Source organism: Pongo abelii, chromosome 18, assembly GCF_028885655.2.
Source record: "Pongo abelii isolate AG06213 chromosome 18, NHGRI_mPonAbe1-v2.0_pri, whole genome shotgun sequence".
Taxonomy (NCBI): domain Eukaryota; kingdom Metazoa; phylum Chordata; class Mammalia; order Primates; family Hominidae; genus Pongo; species Pongo abelii.
The window spans coordinates 22213318-22235943 of record NC_072003.2 but is presented as its reverse complement, the minus strand read 5'-3'; the positions used below and the strand labels follow the sequence as shown (position 1 = coordinate 22235943).

General features: G+C 42.9%; 1 protein-coding gene across 13 annotated transcripts in view; it reads right to left on the bottom strand.

The window, feature by feature from the left end:
- IQCK (IQ motif containing K) overlaps nt 1-22626 on the bottom strand; it is a 139729-nt gene that overhangs the window by 94178 nt on the left and 22925 nt on the right. The window lies entirely within an intron of this gene.

Below are 22626 nucleotides of genomic sequence, written 5' to 3'. Positions count from 1 at the left end.
GGTGAGACTGTGCCTCAAAAAAAAAAGAAACTTAACGCCAAGTGTGCCTGCCTCTCCTGCCTCCCCTTCTATCTCTGCCACCCCTGAGACAGCAGGACCAATTCTTCCTCTTCCTCCTCCTTCTCAGCCTACTAAACCTGAAGATGAGGAAGAAGACCTTTATGATGATCCACTTCCATTTAATGACTAGTAAATATATTTTCTCTTTTCTATAATTTTGTTAATAAATTTTCTTTTGCTACCTTACTTATAAGAATACAGTATATAATACATAAAACATACAAAATTTGTGTTACTGGTAAGTCAACAGTAGGCTATTAGTAGTTAAGTTTTGAGTATATAATACATATACAAAATTTGAGTGACTGGTAAGTCAACAGTAGGCTATTAGTAGTTAAGTTCGAGGGAGCCAAAAGTTTTATGTGGATTTTCTTTTTCTTTTTGTGACAGGGCCTCATTCTATCATCCAGGCTGGACTGCAGTGGCGTGATATCAGCTCACTGCAACTTCTGCCTCCCAAGCTCAAGTGATCCTTCCACCTCAGCCTCCCCAGTACCTCAGACTACAGGCACACACCACCATCCCTGGCTAATTTTTGTATTTTTTGTAGAGATGGGGTTGCATCATGTTGCCCAGGCTGGTCTCGAACTCCTAAGCTCAAGCAGTCTGCCCTGCCTCAGCCTCCCAAAGTGCTGGGATTATAGGTGTGAGCCACTGTGCCCGGCCAAAGTTATAAGTGGATTTTTGACTGCACGGGGGTTTGGCATCCGTATTGTTTAGGAGTCAACTGTATATTCTTACCTTGCCCACATGTCTGAGTAGGAAAAAGGAAGGGAGGTTAATTGATTGCTTGTGTTAGACGAAATACGCACGAATCCTTTATGAGATTTATAAGAACATCAACAGACAGTAACTTGGGCAAATAATTCCAAAGACATTTCTTTAGTCCTCTTTCAATAAGCACATTTTCTGACATTAGGTACTAATAAAAGACAGTGCTCATATCGGGGCTTATTACATGCTTTTGGAATTGAAGGATTTGTTATTTAAATTTAGACTGTGCTTCTCTTTTATGAGTAATTGTATATATTGCTTTACCCCAAATCCACTCAAATCCTCCGAGCAGCAGTCCTTCGGGTCTGAGTGCCACCTTCACGAGACACTCCGCAGCACACAGGTGCCGCCAGCAGTGTGGCTGACCCTGCTAGCTCTCCACCCAAGGTCCACTCTCCACTTCAACCTTATTAATAGAAACTTGATAGCTTCCAAATGGCAATCAGCTCAGCCAAAGATCTACCTTTCCCAGGCTCCCATGTAGCAAGGGACAGCTATGTCATACAGTTCTGCTCGATGAGATAAAACCAGACATATTCTAGGGACCTCTGAGAAAATTCTGCTTTCCTGATTTCTGCTGCCCCTTCTTCCTTGAAGTTTCGTTTCACTTCTTCCAGGCTGGAACACAGATGTGGGGCTGGAAGTGGAGCAGCCCCTTTTAGCCATGAGGCCCAAAGCCACGTGCTAAGGATGGTGAAGCAGGGGATAGAAAGAGCCTGTGTCTTTGCTGACTTCCTTAAGCCATGGCACCAGCCTGGGCCTGCCCTACTCTGGACATCTAAATGTGTAAGGAGAAATAAACTTCATTCGTTTTATTACCACTGTTCTTGAGTTTTCAATACAGGCAGCTGAATGCAGCCCCTACGGGATAGATACCTAGTAAGCCACAAGGGAAAAGACATCCCAGAGTAATGGGGAGAAGATAAGCTGAGCCTGCCAATGGGGTGGAGCACCAGATATCCTGTCTTCTATTTCCATTTCAAGTTTGTTCTTGTAACCCAAAGAATACCAGCAAACTTCTTTTAGAGAATTGTTATGGAAATTGGGTGATAAAATCTCTGTGTCTTCTTATAAAATAGCAGGAGCTAAGAATCAAGTCAGTCTAGAGGTGTTGGTTGTCATGTGGAGAGATCCTTCCCAAGAAGAAAGATGCTACAAAGTGTCCTGGAAATCCTCTTTGCCCCTCCAGATCCATCCTCCCTACCCTGCTCTGTGCCTCAGGAAGCTGCTTTTCATGGTTCACATCAACCAGGCTCCTGTACCCTCCAGATGGGTCCATCCTATGGGAGGTACCAGCAGGAGACCAGAGAGATGAAGGAGGGAAAGAAAGAATATTAGGGGTTGAATTGTATCACCCCAAAATCCATATGGTGAAGTATAACCCCTTCGGAATGTAACCTTATTAGAAATGTCAGAGGCACGTGAACCAGAGCAACTCCATCTTGAATAGGGGCTGGGTAAAATGAGGCTGAGACCTACTGGGCTGCATTCCCAGATGGTTAAGGCATTCCAAGTCACAGGATGAGATAGGGGGTCGGCACAAGATACAGGTCATAAAGACCTTGCTGATGAAACAGTTGCAGTAAAGAAGCCGGCCAAAGTGCACCAAAACCAAGATGGTGACAAGAGTGACCTCTGGGCATCCTCACTGCTACACTCCCAGCAGTGCCATGACAGTTTACAAATGTCATGACAACATCAGAAAGTTACCCTATATCATCTAAACAGGGGAGGCATGAATAATCCACCCCTTGCTTAGCACATACTCAAGAAATAACCATAAAAACAGGCAACCAGCAGCCCTCGGGGCTGCTCTGTTTATGGAGCAGCCATTCTTTTAATCCTGTACTTTCCTAATAAACTTGCTTTCACTTTACGGACTCACCCTGAATTTTTTCTTGCACAAGATCCAAGAACTCTCTTGGAGTCTGGATCAGGACCCCTTTCCGGTAAACATACCCTCCAGATCAGTCCAGCCAACGAGAGATACCAGCAGGAGATCAGAGAAATGGAGAAGGGAAAGGCAGAGTGTTAAGGGTTGAATTGTATCACCCCAAAATTCATATGCTGAAGTATAACTCCCAAGACCTCAGAATATGACTATATTGGAAACAGGATTGTCACAGATGTAATGAGTTAAGCCCAGCCACTCCTGAAAGACAAAGCAGTTCCACTGAGAGTGAACAAATTTGGGGCTCTATTAACAAGGAAGAAGAGAGATGCTGTTGGGTAGACAAACAGTGGCAGATCCTTGATGATACTCTACTAGATCCTGGGTCCAGCTATGACTGAAGCTAAAATTCCCTGGACCTTTCAGGTACAAGAACCAATATATTCTCTTTTGCACTTAAGCCAGTTTGCATTAGGTTGTTTATTATTTGAAACACAGAGACTTTTTAGCACTATTATTGTCTTCTCCAATCAGTTAACTACCATTTATCCTTCATGATGCCTCCAGGAAGCCTTTCTGAGCATTCTCATTGTCTTTTTAAAAAATTATATATTTTTTAAAATTTTAGACACAGAGTCTCTCTCTGTCACCTAGGCTGGAGTATAGTGGCATGATTTCTCTCCAGCCTCAAACTCCTGGGCTCAAGCAATCCTTCTGCCTCAGCCTCTTGAGCAGCTGGGACTACAGACATGTGCCACCACACTGGCTAATATACTTTTAAAACTTTTTGTAGAGACGGGGTCTCACTCTGTTGCCCAGGCTGGTCTCAAACTCCTGGGCTCAAGTGATCCTCCTGCCTCATGCCTCAGCCTCTTGAGCAGTTGGGACTACAGGCATGCACCACCACACCTGGCTAATATATTTTTAAAACTTTTTGTAGAGATGAGGTCTCACTATGTTGCCCAAGCTGGTCTCAATCTGTTGCGCTCAAGTGATCCTCCCATCTTGGCCTTTCAAAGTGCTAGGATTATAGACATGGACCACTTTGCCCAATCTTACCCTCTTCATTTTAGGGTGGGCTCTACTCCAGTTTTCCGTGTGCTTGTCTGTCATAGCACCTGAGACTGTAACATGAGTCTACCATGTCTATCTTCCCTAGTGAATCATAAGCTCTGTGATGACAGGTCACATGTCTTTTTTTTCTTTATATTCCCAGTGCTTAACTGACTGCACTGAGGCTGGGCACGGTGGCTTACACCTGTAATCCCAGCACTTTGGGAGGCCGAGACAGGTGGATCACCTGAAGTCAGGAGTTTGAGACCAGCCTGGCCAACATGGCAAAACCCCATCTCTACTAAAAATACAAAAATAAGCCAGGCATGGTGGCACGTGCCTGTAATCCCAGCTACTCGGGAAGCTGAGACAGGAGAATCGCTTGAACCTGGGAGGCGGAGGTTGCGGTGAGCTATCACACCACTGCACTCCAGCCTGGGCAACAGAGCAAGACTCCATCTCAAAATAATAATAATAATAATAATTAATTTTAAAAAATTGGCTGCACTGGACAGAGCAGGTGAGCAGTTCCTGTTGAGTAAATGAATGAATGAATTCACCATTCAACTCTCAAGCATCAAAGCAAGAAAAAACTCATGTACACAGGTTCTGATATTTACAAGTAGGAATTGATAATATAATTGTGTACAATTTCTCTTTACTTTCTTCCCACAATATTTTACTAGGAAAATGTTTCCATAATTTTTTTTCTTTTTTCCTCTTTAGTTTGAAATGGCCAACTCAGCTTTATAATTCAAGATAAGGTTGAAACGATCGTTGTGAAATTGATGTTTCATCAAAAAGAAAAGTTCTCCTTAACACTTTTTACTGAAAACTTTATTGGAGTTTTTAATAAATAAAATATCGTGGTGCCTGATTTACTGGAGATTATCTGCAATCTTTTACCTCATTGCTGAAACCCCTTTATGAAAAAATGGAAATACTGCTGGCTGATGTAATAAAATGCAATGTATCAGACCATGTAATGGGGTCCTCTAATCTGCCCTGCAAGAATAGGAGTCCCTTCAAAAAGCCATCTTTAACCAAAATAAGAAAATACTTGTATAACAATGCAAATATGTAACTAGCTTGAATTGTCGTATAATAATTTAAACAATCTGGCAATTGTAGGATGGCAGTGTCTCTCTCCTGCCCTACAAAAGATGCATTGTTCCCTTGGCATTTATCACATCGTTTAGTGGTAAAGATTTCTTCTGTAAAGAGAATGCAGCTTGACTTTAATAAATAGACTTTAAAAATAGCCAAATGGTCTGATGTATGAAGGTCATGCACACAGATTTAATCACTTTTGATGCAAAGAAATAAAATGGAAGAAATAGTGTTTTCCTTCTGTTCTGGGCAAGCGTGGACGTGCTGTGCATACCCAGACATGTGGAACAGTGGGGATATTGTTCAGCTGTTGTTTAGTTTAAAAATTATCTGCTGAGGAGCTGAAAGAGAGAAGCAAAAGCAAATGAAAAGTTGTGGTGAGTGATGAAATAAGGTAGGAGAGAAAGAAATTAAAGAGCAAGATTTAGACAGCGAGGGCACCCAGGGTTTATGTAATGTGGGCAAATACACTGAGTCCTTGATTGTTAAAGGGTGAAAATGCTCAAGTTTGTGAGAGCAGAGGGAACAGTTAAGGCAGCCTCTAACAAGGTTTAAAAATATTCTTTTAATCTATAATTAAAAGGAAAAAGACTAGGTGTCAAGGGTTAAGGCATCATCATGTCCTCATTAAGTCTGCAACTTACTCTGAAATGCATCCAAAAAACCGAGATGAATGAATAGAGGGATGGATTGATGGGTTCATGGATATGTGACAAAACAAATAAAGCAAAATGGAAATTGTAGAATCAAGGCAGTGGATATGTGGGAATTCATTCCAAAATTCTCTCAGTTCATCTATCTGATTAAATTTTTTAAATAATAAAATTAGAAGAGAAGGGAAATAGGAGGAAAATACCATCATAAAAACCCAGACATCTAAAAGAGAAAATGCAGAATTTTGTTTTTTGAGACAGAGTCTCATTCTGTTGCCCAGGCTGGAGTGCAGTCGCACGATCTCCACTCACTGCAACCTCCACCACCTGGGTTCAAGCCTCAGCCTCCCGAGTAGCTAGGATTACAGGCGTAGGCATAGGATTACCATGGCCTGGCTAATTTTTGTGTTTTTAGTAGATATGGGGTTTTACCATGTTAGCCAGGCTGGTCTCCAACTGCTGGCCTCAAGTGATCTACCCACCTCGGCCTCCCAAAGTGCTGGGATTACAGGCATGAGCCACAGCACCCAGCCAAAAATTAGGAAATTAATAGAGGTTCAATCCAGACAGTATTTTGTACCAATTTTTATACTGGATGCACGTAGAGGAGACCCACTGGAGGACCGAAGGCTGAGAAGAGAAACAGCTAGCATTAAAAAGCAATTGAATCTGCATCTGATGACTCATATAATTCCACCTAGAAAAGTCAAAAGCACATGCTGTGAGTTCAGGGGACTGAAGTGTGGCTGGCTACGGCACTGTGTTGGTTGAGACTCTTTGGGCTTACAAGAAATAGAAATATGCTCAATTTCCTTCATGTCTTAGTCCATTTAGGTGGCAATAACAAAAATATCATAAACTAGGTAACTAATAAACAACAAACATTTGTCTCTCACAATTCTAGAGGCTGGGAAGTCCAAGATAAAAGTGCTGGCAGATTTGGTGTCTGGTTCCTCATAGATGGCACCCATAGATGGAAGGGACAAGGCAGCTGTCTGGAGCCTTTTTTTTTTTTTTGAGACGGAGCCTTGCTCTGCCGTCCAGGCTGGACTGCAGTGGCGCAATCTCAGCTCACTGCAAGCTCCGCCTCCCGGGTTCACACCATTCTCCTGCCTCAGCCTCCCGAGTAGCTGGGACTACAGGCATGTGCCACCACGCCCGGCTAATTTTTTGTAGTTTTAGTAGAGACGGGGTTTCACTGTGTTAGCCAGGATGGTCTCCATCTCCTGACCTCGTGATCCACCAGCCTCGGCCTCCCAAAGTGCTGGGATCACAGGCGTGAGCCACCGCGCCCGGCCATGGAGCCTCCTTTATAAGGACACGAATCTCACTCATAAAGGCTCCACCCTGATGGCCTAATCACCTCCCAAAGGCTCTACCATCTAATATCATCACACTGGAGATGAGATTAACATATGAATCTGGGGAGAAGATATAGACATTCAGACCATAGTACCTCAGTTACTGGGTTGGTTTGTTTGTTTAGTCATATTCGGCTCGATTTTGCTGTGATAATAACTAAACTTCAAGTCTCAGTGGCTTATCTTGTCAATGGTTTATTTTTCACTCATGTTACATGAACATTTCAATCAGCTGTGGCTCTCTGCTCCATGCTGTCTTTACTCTAGGACTCAGGCTGACAGAGCAGCGTGTATCTCAAATATCACCAGTTCTTATGGCCAATCAAAAGAATATGGTGAACTATGCTTTGCTGATTGATTAATTGATTGAGACACTCTATCATCCAGGCTGGAGTGCAGTGGCACAATCAGGGCTCACTGTAACCTCAACTTCCCAGATTCAAGTGATCCTCCTGCCTCAGCCCCCCAGGTAGCTGGGACTACAGGTATGCACCACCAGGCCCAGCTAATTTTTTTGAATTTTAGTATTTTTTGAATTTTAGTAAAGACAAGGTCTTGCTATGTTGCTTGGGCTGGTCCTGAGCTCCTGAGCTCTAGTGATCCTCCGGCCTCGGCCTCCCAAAGTGCTGGCATTACAGGTGTGAGCCACTGGGCTTGGCCTGTTTTGACTCTTTCAGCATGTGTTTGGAAATGATATGTCATGCCCATCCATTTTGCTGACCAAAGCAGTCAGTCACATGGTCAAACCTCCCTTAGGGAGAGGCCAAAAATATTTCTGAAGTATAATCTATTCTACCACGGGGAGCGACTGTAAAGGTAAAAGAAATGGTGGGGAAAATTGAGAATCTCTCGGCTGGTGGCAGAGCCAGGTCTCAGGAAGACCTGGACCATTGCTTATGGCTGTTCAGGGCACAGGCGAGGCTACAGTCATCCAACAACGGTTCTGGTTCTGGTTCTAGTTATGTGGAGCTCAGCTCCTTGGCTGTGGCTCCTTTCATTGCTTGCTGTTGCTTTTTCTGCTGTTCTCTCCTAATTGATTCTCTGTCCTCCTTTCTCTGCCTTTAAGGTTGTCTCTAGGTGTCCCCCTCTCCCTACGCTACAGTCTGCCTGTTCTCTCTGCAGTGTGACATCCCACCTCCCCAGATGGGAGAATCCGATAGGACTAGTTAGATACTCCCAAGAGAGACCATCTCTGTTGGGTAGACCATTTCACAGTCATTTGCCATCTAAGAGTGGCTGCCCAAGGGCCTGATCCATATTCCTGGTTCAATCACTTGTATTCAAGGTGATGGAGACATGGATAAAATAGGGACAAAGAACAGCAGTTAAGGACTGTGGATGTGGCATACACATAGAACATCACAGGCTCCTTTCCCACATATTTTCCACAATACATTTCCAGATACCCGATAATTCCCACACACGATGAAACCATTCATAACTATGATCCCAGAAATAAGCATACAGTTGGCCTATAACCAGATGCCAAAATATTTATAGCAAACTGCAAACAGGTATTCACATTTTTTTTCCATTGAGAAGGCATTTCATTAGAGAAAAATAATACTTCTCTAAAGAAGTTCAAAAAATGCACTAATAACATTGACCAAGACCTCCAGCCCAGGCCACAGGGTCATTTCAGAAAGCGTTTTGGCTGAAAAGGGATCATGCTAAAATTATCCTACCACACCTTTCCTGCCAGAATCTATTGTTTCCACTCCTTAGAAATTTTTTTGAACAAAAGCTGATGGTATTACTAATTTTCCTTATTGGTTAAGACCAGGAAATAGAGTTCCTTCCCTCACTGATCAAAGCCCTTGTACTTTTAAAAGGATATTCAGGTATTTAATTATAAAAAGGAAAATAACTACAATGAATGACTATGAGATGGGCAAGGAATGTAAAAAGAAAAAAAAAAAGAAAGAAAGAGAAAAAAATTCTGTAATTTTACAGAATTATTCGTAGTAGCAAATTTTAGTGTCATGAGATCATCAAAGAACTTGTCAGGAGTTAGAAATAGTTTCCTGATACCAACTGTGGTCTACAATAGTCTTCACTGTAATGGAATTTGATAAGCAACCAAAAGCCGAAAGGGAAAATTTTACGTTGCATGGAGTAAGATAGGAAAAGAGGCGGTCTTATGGCCTCTACCCAGAGTCCACATTTAATCCATATTTAAAGCGGACATAAAATTTATTTTCAGCCATCGTTTTACTCATGCACAAAACTGATTTCTTTCCAAATTAAGCAAAGTGCATTGTTCCAGTCTGACTCTGTTCAACAAACATTTACTTACTGTTTGCACACCCTGTGCTAAACACAAGAGATAAAGAAAATGAGTAAGGCACGGCCCCAGTGTGGTTATTAATTAAATGCCCCCAAACTGCCACCCAGCTCCTGACCTGGGTAGTAAGTGACAGTAGGTGCAGATGGTTAACTCCGTCTCAGTTCCAGGTGTGAACCCTGATAAGGCAGGTGAGATAATCCCACCTCACCCCACCTAGACCTGAGCCAATCTGGTCCACATTTATCCTGGCCAAAGGGATGCACTGAAACAGGGATGGGCATGTGACCCACTTCAGAGTGATGAGATGTCAGGGGAGGTGTGCTGGGGCTTCTGGGAAGTTAATTTCCTTTGCTTTCCTGAAAGAGTTTGTTGTCCCCCTTCTGTTTGATGTAGTAGGTGGATACAAAGCTGAGAAAGTGGTTGCAGCTGTTTTGCCAATGCAAAGGAAGCCAGCCCCGGGATAAAGCTGACTCTGCTAGAGGCCAAGCAGAGAGGCAGGAGAGAACCAAGTCCTCCTCAGTTATATCACAGAGTTCCTGAATCAAACCAACCCTGAAGCCTTCCCTCTCTACCTTGGGGCCTTCTAGTTTCCTGAGCCAATAAATCCTCTGTATTATTTAAGTCAGTTTCCTGCTAGTTGCAACATAATGCACCCTAACCAAGATACGTGCTCAGTATCCCTTCCATCTTATTTTGGTAACAGCACCCTGAGTTCCCTTCAGGAATCCATCTTTCCCCAGCAAAAACTATGGGCTTTGGATGGGGCCCCTTTCCTTGCCTAATAGGCCACTAATCACAATTCCCCTAGTTCCAAGGACCTATTCCAAAGAAGGTATGTTTACTTATTTATTTTATTTTTAGAGACAGGGTCTTGCTCTGTCACCTAGGCTGGAGTGTAATGGCATGATCATAGTTCACTGCAGCCTTGAATTCCTAGGCTCAAGGGATCTCCCTGCCTCAGCTTCCTGAGTAGCTAGGACTACAGGCACATGCCACCTGTAACGCTCAGGTAATTTTCAAAAGTTTTTTTTTTTTTTTTTTTTAGAGACAGGGGTTTTGCTATGTTGCCCAGGCTGGTCTGGAACTCCTGGGTTCAAGCGATCCTTCTGCCTTGGCATCTCGAAGTGTCTGGGATTACAGGCATGAGCCACTATGCCTGGCCCAAATTACTCAGACAATTGACCTGAGTTGGCTCAATTAGTGAGAAACTCTGGGAGAGTCTCTCTCTCTCTCTCTCTGCTACACTTGAGCCTTATAGGACATAGGCTAGTGCCACAAGATGAGGGCCCATTTGAGGGTGGAGCCAACCCAGACGAAGCAGTCAAGAGAGGAAGAGAGAGAACAGTCACAGAGACATCATCTGGGCCATCAGATCAAGCTGTGCTGGAAGATCTCCCTGTGGGCCTCTTGTCTACATTTTTTTAAAAGGTCCGGGCACGATGGCTCACACCTGTAATCCCAACACTTTGGGAGGCTGAGGCAAGTGGATCATTTGAGCTGAGAAATTCGAGACCAGCCTGGCCAACATGGCAAAGCCCCATCTCTACAAAAAATGCAAAAACTAGCCAGGCATGGTGGCATGTATGCCTATAGTCCCAGCTACTCAGGAGGCTGAGGTGGGAGGATCGTTAGAGCTGGGGTAGATTGAGGCTGCAGTGAGCTATGATCTGACTCCAGCCTGGGCAGCAGAGTGAGACCCTATCTCAAAAAATAAATAAGTAATATATAAAGAAAGAAAGAAAACAATCCCTTTCTACTTAGGGCAGTTTGAATGGGGTTTTCTGCCATGTTCAGGACCTGCCCTCAAAGAGTTAACTCTAGCAAATAAGGAAATCTTAGCTCTGCATACTTAATACCCCCAGCTAAAACAAACTCATTTGAGTTTCCACTACTTTTTACTGCTAACAATATAAGCCTTTTATCAAAAAATGCTTACAGTAAAAATGATTAACTTTACTCTGAGTGCTCAAAATATTTTCAGAGATGCATCAGAAAGAATTTCCAAGTGAAGTTTGCAATGTAGCCACTGAGCCAGCTCTGTTTAATATAGCAGTTCAATTAAATTCTAATTAAATTCTGATGGCTCGTGTTCCAATTAAGCTAACCCAAAGGCAGGGCTGAATGTCATGGAGTTCCTTAAGAACATCAACCTAATTGTAAGGTTTAATCTTCATAATGCTATTTACACATCTCAGACTTAATTTGTTCCAGTGGAATGCAATGCAGGTCACTGTAGAGCAGGAATGGTACTGTGGCCTTTTAACTAGACTTCAGTCTAAAAACACTGTTGAAGTTCTGTTTTAACAATTGCACCGCTGATTTCCTGCCTTACAACCTTTTCCCCTTCCAACTCTTGTAGAGTGTGGCCAGCCCTGGGGCACTCAGGAAGGCAGCTATAACTATAATCGGAAGATCAGAAAGGTCAATGGCAATGCAGATTCAATAAGGAGAAGGCAAGTCTTTGTACAAACTCTACTCCCACAGATTTTGATCTCAGGATCAAAATTATTTGCACACCTAGCTTCAAAGCCATGCTTCCGAGAAACCAAGGGATCTGGAGCACTCCCTTCAAGGCCTGCTCTCTGCTTGGAGAAGGCACGCCAAGCCCTGTGTTAAAGGAAGCTACTGGCAGAAGCTTGATGACACATCTGTCCTGATCCATCTTGCTAAGCCTGCCTAAAACTGAATTTATTCTATCTCTCATCGCCTACCTAGACCCCATCTCTCTTTCCTCTGGCTTTGCACTTGCTCACATCTGCCTCCCTCCTTCAAACATAATTTTAAAATTTATTTTTATCTATTTATCTTTTTTAGAGACAGGGTCTCACTCTGTCACCTAAGCTGGAGTGCAGTGGTGTGATCATAGCTCACTGCAGCCTCAAACTCTTGGGCTCAAGCAATCCTCTCACCACAGCCTCCCGAGTAGCTAGGACTATAGGCACATGGCACTATGCCTTGCTAATTTCTATTTTTTGTAGAGATGGGGTTGCCCAGGCTGGTCTCCAATTCCTGGTCTCAAGTGACCCACCTACGTTGGCCTCCCAAAGTGCTGGGATAATGGGTGTGAACCACTGTGCTTGGCCAAGCACAATTCTTGATAACGATGGCTCCCATTACTGTGCTTGACACACCCCATCTCATTTATTCTTCCCCACAGCCCTGGTGAGGTGGGTACTATGATTATCACTTCCCCACTTAACAGATAAGAAAACTGAGGCTCACAGCATTTCAGGAAACTTCCTAGGGGCACAGAGCTAGCAGAGCTGAAGGAGAGATTCAAGCCCACCTAACTCCAGCAGCCCCACCCTCATCACCGTACCTGCCACAGCCCTCCACATTTCTGACACCACCCCTACCATTCAACTCCCCCTAAATGGCCAGTCCCAGTCCACCTCTTCCTCGCAGACTGTCCTCATTTTCAGACTTCCACTTCTTCCAATTTAATTTTGTTGTTATTCAATTGTTATCTTTCAGTGTAGCTGTGCCAGGCACTTAGCTAAATGCTTTAAATGAATTATCTTATTAAATTCTCGGCTAGGTGCAGTGGCTCACATCTGTAATCCCGGCACTTTGGGAGGCCAAGTTGGATGGATCACTTGAGGTCAGGAGTTCGAGACCAGCCTGGCCAACATGGTAAAACTCCGTCTCTACTAAAAACACAAAAATTAGCTGGGCATGGTGGCGCACACCTATAGCCCCAGCTACTGGGGAGGCTGAGATAGGAGAACTGCTTGAATCCGGGAGTTGGAGGTTGCAGTGAACCGAGATCATGCCACTGCACTCTAGCCTGGGTGACAGAGCAAGACTCCATATCAAAAAAAAAAAAAAAAAAAAAAAACAAAACACAAAATTCTCATTAACTTCGGCCAGGCGTGATGGTTCACTCCTGTAATCCCAGCACTTTGGGAGGCCAAAGCGGACAGATCACTTGAGATCAGGAGTTCAAGACTAGCCTGGCCAACATGGTGAAACCCCGTCTCTACTAAAAATACAAAAATTAGCCAGGCATGGTGGCACACGCCTGTAGTCCTAGCTACTTGGGAGGCTGAGGCAGGAGAATCCCTTGAACCAGGGAGGCAGAGGTTGCAGTGAGCCAGGATCACGCCACTGCACTCCAGCCTGGGCCACGGCGTGAGAATCCATCTCAAAAGAAAAAAAAATCATAAACTCCCTTATCTGAAGCAATTACTATTATTTATGTTTTACAGAGGAAGAGACTGAGGCTTAGAAATATTAAAATTACAAGGTCACAATACTAGCAAGGTCTGGGGTCACGCATCTAGAAAGAGGTGGAATGAGGCCCTATACTCAGGTGAGAATGGCTCCAAATTCTATACTAAATCATTAAGCTTCCCTTACACCATAGTGCCTCCCACACAACAATAACTACTTAATCATTCAGCTTCCTTTATACTAGACTGCCTCCCACATAACAGCTATGACTATAAAAATATGGACAGTTCCAGGACTTCAAAACATGAATAGGCACACTTTTTCTTTTTCTTTTCCTTTTTGAAACAGGATTTCACCCGTTGCCCAGGCTGGAGTGCAGTGCTGCAATCATAGCTCACTGCAGCCTCGACCTCCCAAGCTCAATGGATTCTCCCACCTCAGCCTTCTGAGTACCTGGGACTACAGGCGCACACCACAGTGCCCAGCAAATTGTGTAAATTTAATTTTTGCAGAGATGGGGTTTCACCATGTTGCCCAAGCTGGTCTTGAATTCCTGGGCTCAGGCGACGCTCCTGCCTCAGCCTCCTAAAGTCCTGTTATACATGTGAGCCGCCATGCCCAGCCAAACTTTTTCTTAAAGGTCAGATAGTAAACATAGGCTCGTGTCACAAATATTCAACTCTGCCATTGTAGTGCAAAAGCTATTACAGATAATAGGTAGAGGAACGGGCATAGCTGTGTTCCAATGAAATTTCATTTACAAAAACAGGTAGCTGACCTGTGTAGTTGGAAGGCGTCAGCTTTGGAACGTTATGAATAACTGACAGATGATCTTTCCTATGGAATCACAGAAACATCCATAGTACTTGATTTCTGACACTGAAGTCTGATTTTAAGAAAGCTCTGTTTTGTCTCTCTTCTCTAGTTCCTGGATAACCCTTTATGATTCTAAGGGGTTAACAGTTGAAACATCTTTTGGATCTGGGACTAGTTTATGACCTGGCTTTTCCTGTTCCTAAAATGTAGCAGGAGAAATGCAGTTCTCTAAACAACCAAGAGAGTCAATGATTTACTTTAAGATATGTTCTTTCAAAAAAACCTCATTTTCATTCTTTTAAAAAAAATGGCTTCCTTCTTTAGACAAATTCTCAAGAGAAGGCTGGAATACTTGCAGGGCTGGTTTTTTTTGTTTGTTTTGTTTTGTTTTGTTTCCATTACAGGCTGTGATTCTAGCAGTTGTTTAATTCTGGGAGGTGTCTTTATATTACATTCTCAGATTCTAAGCTCATCATTATTTCTAAGAGTTATGTTTTGATTTTTACTAATACCTATCATTTTAAAAGGTACTAGTATTTTCAGAATGACAAGGAGAGTCCATCCTTGGCCATCTATCTGTAATGTCCAGAATGCAGTAAGAGAACTACACCCTCCATTCACTCATGTAACAATTGGTCAACCAGAAGAGGCCATGGGGAATAGCACTTCTTTACAGGTTGGCTCTTTTCCAAGAGAAACGCTAATAGGATTAACAACATTTAATGTGTATTGAGTGCTGTCTATATGCTAGACACTCTTAAGTTTTGCTTAACTCATTTATCCTCACAACAAGAACGTATTACTATGATGTACTACATATAATTCGTATTTTACAGATCAGAAAATGGGGGCACAGAGATGCTAAATACCTTGCCCAAAGTCACTTACTAGTAAATGGAAGGATAAGAATTTAGCTGGGTTCGGTGTCTCATGCCTGTAATTCCAGCACTTTGGGAGGCAGAGGTGGGCGGATCACCTAAAGTCAGGAGTTTCAGACTGGCCTGGCCAACATGGTGAAACCCTGTCTCTACTAAAAACATAAAAATTAGCTGGGACTTGGTGGCGCACACCTGTAATCCCAGCTATACAGGAGGCTGAGGCACCAGAATTGCTTGAACCTGGGAGGTGGAGGTTGCAGTGAGCCGCGATAACACCACTGCACTCCAGCCTGGGTAACAGAGTAAGACTGTCTCAAAAAAAAAAAAAAGAATTTGAGCCCAGATGGTTGAACTCCAGAACAAGCCCCTTCACACATTAGCTCATTTAATCTTTCCTGAAGTCACCAGGCTGGAGCCAGCAGTCACAGCTGCCATCTGTGACCCGGTGCATATTATTTCTAATGCAGTGTATACGGTAAGTTGCAAAAAGGGCCACCATTCTCCACCCTTCCTGTATCTGCACTTTGCAGTGTGACTTTACAGCTCTTCCCATCAAGAAGTGGAATCTATAAAAGAGAACAAACTCATGTATTTTGCAACAACATGGATGGAACTGGGGGGCATTATCTTAAGTCAAACAAGCCAGACACAGAAAGTCAAATGTCGCATGTTCTTACTCGTAAGTGGGTGCTAAAACCTGTATATACACAGATGGAGAGAGTGGAATGACAGACAATGAAGACTCAGAAGGGTGAAGGGGTGGGAGGAGGGTGATGATGACAAACTACTTATTGGGTACAATGTGTTATTTGGGTGATAGATACCCTAAAGCCCTGACTTGGCCACTGTGCAATCTATGCATGTAATGAAATTGTATTTAAAACCCATACATTTACTTAAAAAAAAAAAAAAAGGAATCTATTTCCTAACTCTTTGGATCTGGGCTGGCCTTGTGACTTGCTTTGGCCAGTCTAACATGTGAAAGTGACACTATGTCAGTTCCAAGCCTTAGGCTCAAGAGGCCTTGACGTGTCTAACTGAATTGAAGTAACCCTGCCTGGCTGCCATATGAACAACCTAGGGTTAATCTGATAGAGGATGAGAGACCACATGGAACAGCTCATCCCAGCTGAGGCCACCCTAGACCAGCCAGCATCTAGCCTACCCAGTAGCCGCCAAAGACACATGAATGAACCCAGCCAAGGCCAGCAGGAACTCCCGGCTAAATCTAGCCCAAGTTGCTAACTTGCAGAAAAGTGAGCTAAATAAATGGTTATGATTTTTTGTTGGTAGAGATAGGGGTCTCGTTATGTTGCCCAAGCTGGTCTTGAACTCTTAAGCTCAATGATCGTTCTGCCTTGGCCTCTTAAATTGCTGGGATTACAGCCATGAGCCATGATGCCTGACCAATGCTTGTAATTTTAAGCCACTAACTTTTGAGGTAGTTTGTTATATGGCAAAAAGTTAACTGATAAAGTACATAATAATCGAAATGCAATTTATGGCCAAATGATAATGTTCCCCCTATCTGGCAGTTAGTCAAGACTGCTACCACAGTCATCTGGCATATTTGAGGTGCACACTTGAGATGTTCCCTCAAAGCCAGAGGACAAAGCTTCAGACCAGAGAAGGAAAATCCGGCCACAAAGCCACTGCCCTTCATTTTGTAAAAGAACCATGGGGTCACCCTCAGGTCAGAGCCTGCTGACTTTCTTTTCAAAGCCTTGTCCTTTGAGGATCACTTTGATTTTTAGAAACAAAAGCAACTCGTAGCCAAGTTTGGGAAATGAAGTGATCAATGCTCTTTTGTTAAAAATAAAAAAGAAAAGAAACTTGACTATAAAGTTGTAACAAGATTTTCTTGCATGGCTTACAAACTAGATCTGACAGCAATTCTAAGAGTCACAATGGGAAATATTTTCAGCACCCACAGCCTTATCACCATGAGACACAGTAGGAATGAATGTCAGGTTGGAGATGGTTAATGGCAACAACTAAGACCTACTATTTGATAGCACAACAGGGTGACTACAGTCAATAAAAACAAGTGTACATTTTAAAATAAGTAAAACAGTGTATGTAATTGGATTGTTTGTAACACAAAGTTACTTAGGGGATAGAAACCCCATTCTCCATGATATTTCGCATTGCATGCCTGTAGCAAAACATCTCATGCACCCAATAAATACATATACCTACCATGTACCCACAAAAATTAAAAGAAAAAAAAAAAGAAATGAAGCCAGACTCTTTTTTTTGCTTGTTTTTTTTTTTTTGAGACAGAGTCTCACTCTGTCCTCCAAGCTGGATCTCTGCTCACTGCAACCCTGCCTCCCGGGGTAAAGTGATTCTCATGTCTCAGCCTCCTGAGTAGCTGGGATTACAGGCGCGTGCCACCATGCCCAGCTAATTCTTGGTATTTTTAGTAGAGAACTTGGTGGAAGTCAGGTTCCAGAAGGTCTTGGCTTTGCACTTTTGCTTTTACCCTCTTGGAAAGCTGCTGGAGACCACCACGCTGTAAAGGAGCTGGTCTGGCCCACTGGAGGATGAGAGGCCACACGAAGGAGAACCGAAGTGCCCCAGCTAGCAGGCAGCGCCAGGGCCCCAGACACACGAGTGAGATAGAATTGGACCTTCCAACCCAGCCCAGTTACCAGCTGAACGCAGTCACATGAGTAACCCCAGGAGAGAGCAGCAGAACTGCCCAGTGGGCCCAGAGTCATGAGAAATAATAAATCGTTATTTTAAGCCATAAAGTTTTCAGGTAGTTTATTGTACGACACAGCAATCAGGTAACTGATGAATAGGTTATATTATATCATCTAAGCATTTCATTTCAGGACAGCAAGAAGCACACTATACAATGCTATGACAAGGGAGCACTGGGCCCAGTAGGGTTGAGTCACGGCTCTAATTATTTCCAACTGCTTTTAAAATAAAACCCACTTTCTTTACTGGCCCATGTGATGTTACGGCCGCTGTGGGGCTGACCCTGTCAAACTTACCTCCCCTCTCTTTTGCTCACCCTGCCCCAAACATACTGGCCTCCTTTTTGTCCCTGGAATAGGTCACAGAATTTGGCAGTACTGGGTCACTAGTAAACTTGAGTCGTACCAGACCTAGTGAGCATTTAGATGCCAGAGTGCCACATTAAAGAATGAATGAATGGTACAAAGATGTAGGTGAGGTGATTCACTGAGTGTGTCAGTGAAAAGGAAAGAGAGAAAGAAAATAACCTAGACGAGGCAGCAGGGTCAAATATAAGGACTTGAAAATGTTACTTATCATTAACTTTTATTTTTCCTGATTACAAAGGTAACTCGTGCTTCTTTTGAAATTTTTTAATATACCCATAATATTGGAATATTAAATATAGGAGAGCAAAGGGTCCAAACTTTCATCTCTTCCCCATCTTCCATGTGATTCTTCACTTATTGGCTAACGAATTTAGATACTATTATCTGCATTCTGTTACCTTTGGCTTGTTGTATACATGGCTGCATAAATCGCTATACACACAGGAAATGTCTGTACAATATCTATTGTTGGCCACAGATGTACTTCCACCAGCTATTTGTACAAAGCAATCATTTTCCGTTATTTATCTTTCACAGAGTATATTTGTTTAACACAATATAAAATACTGCTAGCATCCAGCTAATTTCACAGCAAAACTAGAAGGCCATTGGCTTTGTTTGTAGATTGTCACTCTAATGCCATACAGATGCCACTTAAAAAATCTCAATTATTTTTTTGCACGATTGAAAACGACCCTTTGAGAAAGGGTTAAATAAATCTATTTCACTTGTTAAATTCATATCATGAAATGTGCAGGTCTTGATCTAACTCTCAGGCTGAGATAATTCATGGAAATCATGTGCTTAAAGTTTATTCTCCCAATTGTAATCTCCACCAAAAATTAAGGATTAGGGAAATACCTGCCTATTAAATATGCTGAATTTTATACTGAGCATTTAAAATAGAGTTAAATATCTAAAGATGGGCCAGGTGCACTGGCTTGTCCCTGTAATCCCAGGACTTTGGGAAACCAAGGCAGGAGGACCACTTGAGCTCAGGAGTTTGAGACCAGCCTGGGCAACACAGTGAGACCCCATCTCTAAAAATAAAAATGAAAATAATTTTTAAAATGAAAAAATATACTATTTGTGTGCTTAGAGAAAAGAAGAAAAAATAATCTAAGCAGGAACAAACTATTTGGTTAGAAACTATATTAAATTCATAATATTTAAAATGATATATATATATAAAAAGAATCAGAAGATGAGTGACTCAAAATCACAATAATCAAGCTTGCATAGCTTTTGGGGAACAGGCCTGGGTTGAAAGGGTCTGCCTGATTCCAGAGGCTGGGAATCATGGAATTGCTGAACCAAGTACCATACAATGCCTCAATTCACGTGTGCAGACACACCTACACCTATACACACACCCACACACACCACACATCACACAATAGATGTGTGTGTAATTGGCCAAATGCTCTATGGCATAGTAATTAGGTGCCAGCTCTTGCTGTTTCTCTGTCTGCTCTGTTCCCCCTGGTCTTCCTTGGAGTTTCATGGTACTGGCAGGACAACCTAAATAAAAGGCTTGGTAACTTCTCATTCCTCTTCTCCACAGCCTCCAGACCCATCTTTAATGTCAGAATCTGACCTCTGCTTTCAGCAAGCTGTGAGACTGACCATCAGAGTGGAGCAGTGGTCAAACTCTTAGACTCTGGAACCATTCTTGGTTTCAGTCTTGGCTCTGCCACTTTCTAGCTGTGAACTTGAGCTTCTTGGTTAGCCCTGGTGCTGTACAGCCCTGATCCTTAAAATGATGATAATAGCATCCACCTCCAAAGATTGTTGGGAGGATTAAATGAGTGACTGCAGGTAAAGTGCTTAGAATGACATCTGGCACAAAGCAAGGCTCAAAAAGTGCTGGCAACTACTATTCTTGAATCCTAGCCTCTTGCTCTACCCTCTGGCTCTCCATTGTCTATGAATGAGGCTCCTTCAATTTGAGGGAATTTGCTCCTTGCCCAGCTCCAGCTCCAGTGAGCCTAGCAGACTTAGGCAGTCTCCCCATTGTCTACCTCCCTCCAGAGGCAGTAGATCCAGACACTGCAGGTATAGTTAATAAATTACCTCCTGTGTGTAATAGCTACAACAAACTGGATAAAGGTCACAGACCTCCACAGAGTGCTCATGTAGCTTAATTACTATCTTAAAAGTAGGCCCTGACTTTTATCTATTTATTTATTTATTTATTTGAGACAGAATCTCACTCTGTCACCCAGGCTGGAGTGCAGTGGCGTGATCTCAGCTCACTGCAACCTTTGCAACCTGGGTTCAAGCGATTCTCCTGCCTCAGCCTCCCGAGTAGCTGCAATTACAGGCACGTGCCACCACGCCCAACTAATTTTTTTGTATTCTTAGTAGAGACAGGGTTTTGCCATGTTGGCCAGGGTGGCCTCAAACTCCTGACCTCAAGTGATCCACCCGCCTCGGCCTCCCAAAGTGCTGGGATTATAGGCATGAGCCACCGCATCTGGCTAGCCCCAACTTTTGAGAATCCATATTCATTCATTTATCCAATAAATACTCATTGAGTTCCTACTATGTTCCAGGCACTGTGGGGGCTATGTCATAGAAAAAAAAAAACAGAAAAATAATGAAGTCAAGTATAAATAACTAGACATCAGCAGTTTAAGGGCAAAATGCAGATCAGCAAGTATTTTTGAGCAACTTAATATAAATGCTATTTCAAGATATAATTTGAATGGCCCCAATAAACAATGAATTACACTGCTGTGTAAGAGCCATTTGGATGCAAGTTCAGTTGTGGGTGACAGATAAAAATGCCCCAGTTATGTAATTTTGGTTGGAGGCCAGTCATCATTCAGTTTAAGCATCTATTCCCAATGACAGGATGTGAGGAACAGCTGAATCAAGAAAATGTGAATTTGTTGTGCAGATCAGGATAAGGGGAGTTCCACTTGGGTCTGACAAATGTTGAAATGGCACTAATGTGATTTTTAAGCCTTCGAAAATAACCCACAAAAGACTACATGACTTGGGGGGGAACATGGAGGGAATCCGATTTAATTAAAAAACCCTAAGTCAGGAAATGAAGACAGTTAATAGTAATTTACCCACCTTGCATATCTGTAGCATTCAAAATACTGAATTTCCTGGCAAAGCGTGAGAAGCAGAGGAGGTGGAAGTTAACATTCCTTGGGTCTGGGAGTATCATTCATTACTTCCCCTCTTCTGCCCCATGATAGGAGCAGGTCTGCTGTCCTTTTAATAGCTGAGGAAACTGAGGCTCACGGATTACTTAGGGCCATGCTGCAAGGAAGCAGTCTAGCAGGATTTTGAACTCCCGTGTGCCTGCCTTTCAAGCTTCTCCACTCTTACAAGTGAACAGGTTTGTTGGGTTGTTTTTGTTGTTTTTGAGACTCAGTCTCGCTCTGTCACCCAGATTGGACTGCAGTGGTGAGATCTCGGCTCACTGCAACCTCTGCCTCCCAGGTTCAAGCAAGTCTCCTGCCTCAGCCTCCCAAGTAGCTGAAATTACAGGTGCCTGCAACCACACCTGGCTAATTTTGGTATTTTTAGTAGAGACAGGATTTCACCATGTTGCCCAGGCTGGTCTTGAACTCCTGGGCTCAAGCAATCCTCCCGCCTCAGCCTCTCTAAGTGGTAGGATTACAGGCATGAACCACCATGCCTGGCCACACATGAACAGTTTTAACAACCCACATTTTCTACATTCCTTTATCATTCATTATAAAATTTAAACTTTAATGCTCTGTTCAAGCACCCTGGAGCATTTGACATCTAGACTGTTTTCATTTAGTCTCAGGAATAGCTCATCTGTAGGATGTCAACAATGAAATATGAGTTGGTACAAGGATGCCTCATTAATGTCTGATATAATTAGAAATTTATCTGGTTCTTTCAAAGCATTTTATCACTGCTTAGAGGCTGGAAACTTTTTCTAGCCCCCTTGTTACAAAATTATTTATGGGCAAATATTAGATATGCAACCTTCATGTAAAATCTTAATTACTGCCCTTTTAGCTGATTTCTGTGCCCTCTGAAAGGGTATAAATTAGAAGAATAATGGCCAAGTAAATTAGAATAAAGGTTGCACAATGGAATATACATGCACCAAGGTCTAGAAGTGAATCCCCAGCTACAGATCCACTGTAGCCATTTCTCCTTATTCATTCTTATTTCAGAGGAGTGAAAAAAACAGACACATGGGGAAGAAAAATAAAAACAACTTTAGTTCATCATTATGGCTCCTCTAGGACAGGACCATGTCTTCTTGTCCTCTCAGTGTGCCCTGGGGTCTGGCCTCATGATCAGCACATAGCAGGGCTTAATGAATGTTTGTTGAACAGAACTAAACACGGGTGACTCATCCTGCTTCATCCTGCTTGTAGATATTCTTTTTTTTTCTCTTTTTTTTTTTTTTCAGATGGAGTCTCGCCTGTTGCCCAGGCTGGAGTGCAGTGGCACGATCTTGGCTCACTGCAACCTCTGCCTCCCGGATTCAA